We start from the raw sequence: 5,675 nt of genomic DNA, 5'->3' as shown, positions 1-5,675 counted from the left end.
AAGCAACTTGAAGGAGGAGGAAGATAATAAAGAGTGCTTTGGTCTTGGCAATGTAAAGAAAATGTCTAAAGTGAGGCTTATTCTCAAAAAGATAAGGCAAATTGACAATCTACTGATGTGTTGGAGTGTGGTTAATTTCAACAACATCAGAACAAGTCATAGGTTTCAACCATAAGGAATTTCATCACTGACTGTTTGAAATCTATCAAGAAACAATGATGAAGTAAGCACAACCATATTTTAAAGTTCCATTTTTAATCAGAGTAAATTACAACTTATTGAATAACATGAAATATGGAGAGGTTTTGTGGCTTAGTTAGTAGTGCCCTGTCTCTGAATCTGAAGCATTGGGTTTAATCCTGCTCTAGAACTTGTTGGTCATGAAGGAGTGTTCATAATGTGGTTCAACAGGGTGTTAATCAGCTTCCCAATCCCTTCAACATGTTCCTGCTGTTCCCCAAAGGGAAATCAAAATGTGCAGGAAGATACAAAACAAATAAACCTGAAACCGTAAACATGTTTCTCTGTGTATGATGAGTGTTTCCTGAATCTACTATATTTATTTCAGATTTCTATCATCCACAATGTTTTTAATTTATTTTACCATATTGGGTAAGTTGAATTAAAGTTATTTGAAATCATATTAGGGAAGAAGCAAGGCACTGACAGATAAATGTACTGCTACTGGCCATATTTACCTTCCATATTGTTAATGAAATGACCCTACATTGTAACTGGGGTGTTTGCAACAAAATCAAAAGAACCAAATAATCAATACAGCATTATGCACAAAAGAGGTGCAATTATTTATTCCTGGTCTAGTAAGAGAATTTTTATAATAAAGGTCATTGATTCTGCAATGAGATGAAAGTTGGTTTGTAGTAAATAATCTTATATTGATCTTAAGAAGGCATGTATAAAATCTATTTAATTTTTAATATTAACATAATTAAGACAGGTATTATTGGGAATGGTGGGGTTTCAAATTTAGATCACATTGAGGAAGAGTTGAATTCCACATCTTCCTTATTTATCAATTAGCTCCCTATTGAGATTCTGTGCCCCAATAAATATCTTATGTTCTACAACTTGCTACAAGCAGTCCATACATATGAGAAGTGCATTTGACACATTGACTTCCCATTACAGATTTGTTTAGGGAATTTATCATTTGATCCTCAGTGGAAATAGCATTACCTTGTATCTGAACTTTGTGGTGTCTATGGGAAGAACAGTGCTGCCCAGTATTTCTCTTTTCTTTGATTGAGCATAAGAGTACATTTAGTTTGCATTGTTTGAGGAGCAATCACTACTGAGTCTTAGCAGAAATAATCAGGTACAAATTACATTAGTTCCTTCTAAATTGTTACTAAAACTATGAGGCAACCTATGAATATGTCTGCATCACGAGATCTTACCATACTTTATCTTAACCCCACCTTGGCCTGCATGATGTCATCAAATTGGATGTAGCTCAATGCAATCTCCAACATTAGCCCTTCCAGAACCATTAATTCATATAAGAAGTATCACCTCTGTCCTCATTTAATGATATTATCTAGCAGTTAAACAACACTTTGATTCTAATGTTCTTATGCTTGTCTTCAAGTTCTTCCACAGGCTCACCCCACTTTATCATTGTATTCTTCTCCTGCCCTAATATGATGTGAAGTACCTGCATTCCTCCAATTCTGACTTCTTGGGCATCCTCAGTTTTAACAACACCAGCACCAGTGGCCATGCCTTCAGTTGACAAGAGATATGGTTTGTAACATTCTTGCCTCTGGGTGATAAGAAAATGTATTTAGGATCCACTGTAGATACTTAAACACAAATATCTAGGCTGACACTCCAGTGCAATACTGAGGGTGTATTGCATATCAGAGTTGCCATCTTTTGGATAAGATATAAAACAAAGGTTCTGTGTTCTTTTCCAGATTGACATTAATGAACCTGTGATACTATTTAAAGGATGAGCAATGAAGTTATTTCTTGTGTCCTGGCCAATATTTATTCCTCAATCAATACTACAAAAAGATCTGGTCAATATAACATATAAATCTGGGGTGGCACAATGGCTCAGTAGTTAACACTGCTGCCTCACAGCAACTTGGGTTTGATTCCACCCTCAGGCGACTGCTAGTGTGGAGTTTGTACATTCTCCCCCTGTATGCATGGGTTTCCTTTGAGTGCGCTAGTTTCCTCCAACAATCCAAAGATGTGCGGGTTAAGTGGATTGACGATGCTAAATTGCTCATAGTGTCCAGGGATGTGTAGGTTAGGAGGATTACACATGGGAAATGCAGGGTAGGGGAGTGGGTTTGGATGGGATCCTCTTTGAAGGTTCTCAATGGACTGAATGGCCTGCTTCCACACTCTACAGATTTTATGGATAACATTGCTGTTTGTCAGAACTTGCTGTGTATAAATTGACTGTAAGATCGTTGGCTTTCCTGCATTGGAAACACCCATGGGTGCGCTTCCTCCCCCCTCCAGACGGTTGTACTTTTTAAACCAGTTTGAGACCACACTGAAGTCAGATACTAGGCAGTGTCAAGACAAAAAGATGGGCGATGACTATCTTCAGATGGCATCCAGAGTCAGCAAACTTGAATTGTCTTTTATTTGTGCAAAACTGGGACCAAAACATGGCTACGAATCTGAGATCAGATTGGAGCATTCTGAAGCGGTAGAACTTGTTCATTTAATTAATATCGAATAATTCAGCTGTTTTCGCTTTCTGGTAGTCGCATATCGTGTTTTTTTTAAAATCTTACTTAGAGGTTATTTCATTTTTTAATTCTGAGATGGTGTCTTGCTGCTGTAGTTTGTAGTTAAGCATGTTTGCTAACCCGTAGGTGGCGCAAGAGGCTTGGCCTTGAACCAGTGTTTCCTTTTCATGAACTCACTTCAGGATACAGACAAGAAATAAATAATACATTTGGCAACATACTGGCAATATGCTCCGGATGTAACCTTCTCTCGTGTTCCAGAACCCTTTATGCTGCAGGCCCTGCCTTATAGCCTGTGGACGAGTTACTGACGATGACTCATGTATCACCTATTACCGTTTAGGATTACCATACAGATTGCTGGACACAAACAAGTGAGAAGATTATGCAGTGATCGCACATTTCTAACTAGCCGTGAATAAACTACTGGAGCAAGGGTCTAGTACGCTTCCGAAAATAGAAATGCACTTGAAGATCTGTTTTGCTGAAAATATTCGCAAGTGATCGCAGTACCACATATCTCACAACCATGTGTTTTATCTTAAAATAAGGCAGTATACATGTCACCTCGAACAAAGAATTCAAATCCCAATACTTTAGAAGCAATTTCACTTCGGCTCAGCGATCTGTTTCCAGACACTCCGGATGTTCAGGAAAGTGATCAGAAGTTACTGGAAACTGTAAACTGTCGTGTTATTAATTGCTAGTGCTTGGTTTAATGCTTCTCCTTAATCCCTACCCAGTCTGGAGAATTACTGACTGCAGCAAGGAAAGGAACATAAACACAAAATGGACCTTTTGTAAAAAAAAAAGTTCTGATGCCGAATAACCGGATCCTTTCCACTTTGGTTACGTCCTATCTATGTACTTTATGTTTAAAATTTCTTGGTAAAAACTTGCTAGGAGCAAGCGGCTGAATTATGTTTCAGTAATTAGCTGAAAGCAGTTACTTTGATTTCGCTGAAAACCACATATTTCAAATATCCCAGGAGACATTTGATCAATAGCCAGGCACTGTAACCTGACTGCACATCACTCGATCAGAAAATTCACAGCTACCGAACTATCCGGATAGAAAGTTCAGCAAACGGTAGTGTGTATGGGAATGAATTTCATTTTCTCGAACCTTCCGACCCAGATCGCTGTAGGACACTGGACTGGATGAGGTGAAAGTCAGATTGACAGTGGAGAAATCTCCCAGAGCCATAACTCAATTTTACACTTAACTCATTCATTTCAGCCTCTCTCCATCTCCGCCCCCCCCCCCCCCCCCCCCCAACACCGTTCGAGAGGTTAGACAATTCGAAAGGTGTCAAGTTTGCTGCTGACAGGTTGTTTCCGTGAGCTTCCGTGTGAAATGCTTCCCCTCCCAGAAGCAAATGACCCGGTGAAATTCACACGTCGCTGCACCGTCTCAGACTGCTCGATTCATCAACTTTCAGTTCACTTACATCTGACTTGAGCTCGGCAAGGTGGCTGCATAAAAGACCTGCTTATTTGTTGCACAGAACACGGGTCTCTTTTATAGAAAGAATGCAATGATGTTTCTTCACTGAATATCAGAATATCATCCAACCAAGCCTTGTGCACACACACAAATTTACACCAAACACTGCATGGCAGAGAGTTGAAGTTGGTTGTTTATAAAGTCTCCTTTGTCGTAATTAGTTTTGCTGTGCTTCATTTTCCTGTCATGTAAATGATTAAACATGCCTGTAAACTCCGATTTTTTGGGAGGAATGCTGGGCTCTGCGTTTGATGTCAGGTTCTGGTGAGAGGCGCTCGCAAAGAGCGGAGAGAAAGTAAACCAAAGTGGGGGACAGAAACAGCCAGGGACTTCCCTATTACCTGCGTTTTATAAAGACGGCTGTATTGCAGACAAGGGAAAACACACTATGCCTCGGTATGACCGACAGAATTGAAATTGTACTTAAGCGCTCATGCTTAAAGACTATGTGCCGCTGTATTATTCCAAGAGCAAAATGTCAGATTATGAGTTGTAGCAATATGGTTTGAAATCCTGACAAAGACTGTGCAGGCGAATTACTCATTTACTTCAGGGCTACTTGACAAGCTCCGCAGGTGAAAGAAGCCAGCTTTCAGTGACTCATGGAGTTTCTGATGATGAGTCGTTTCCAGGTTGTTGCTCACCTGTCTGATACATTCCCAGAATCCGAGTGGAAACCGCGGCGACTGAGTCATTAAAGCATCGGAAGTCGCGATTTGTTTCTTTTAGTCATTCACTTTGGTTGCATGGTCTGACTTTTCTTTTTGGAAACATGTGTGAAAGTAACGTGCCTTTAATTAACCGTGTGTAAATGATAATATTGCACCTTTTAAATACACATACATTAACACTGTAGTTTGTGTGCACTTATTCACTAATAAATTATAAAATAATGTCAACTATCAATATCATTTGGCATAATCTAAAACTATAATCTGGTACGTTGTGTATTTGTGCGAATAAAACCCAGTGACATGAATATAACTTATAGCAATGTATAAGGCACAGTATTGGTAATAACATGACATGGTTTGTACGTAAGTGAAAATCATATTCGAACACTTCTCACCCCACCCCACCTTCACTTCCATTTAAGGGAATCATTCTGAGTTTTATTTTAACTTTGAAGACTTTCGCTGGATGAATGAATGAAAGTTCTGTTTCCATTTTCTATTGTAATTAGTGACAGAAACTAGCCACAAGACTTTAACATGACATTTCACAGTTCAAGTCGAAATGTTAAAATGCAAGCCTTGCACATAAAAAAAAATGTTTTCCAGAGATGCTATGACATGATTAAGCTCCTGTTTACACCAGGGGACATTCCCTTGGCTGTGTAAATTCTAATCAAACAGTAGTTGTGGGTTAATGGATGAGCAACAATGAACAAGAGCACTACACAGAGACCTTCTCACACTTCTCCATCTCAAATATGA

Source organism: Rhincodon typus, chromosome 13 (assembly GCF_021869965.1).
Source record: "Rhincodon typus isolate 14 chromosome 13, sRhiTyp1.1, whole genome shotgun sequence".
Taxonomy (NCBI): Eukaryota; Metazoa; Chordata; class Chondrichthyes; order Orectolobiformes; family Rhincodontidae; genus Rhincodon; species Rhincodon typus.
The sequence above is the reverse complement of the archived record's forward strand: the minus strand, read 5'-3'. Positions refer to the sequence as shown.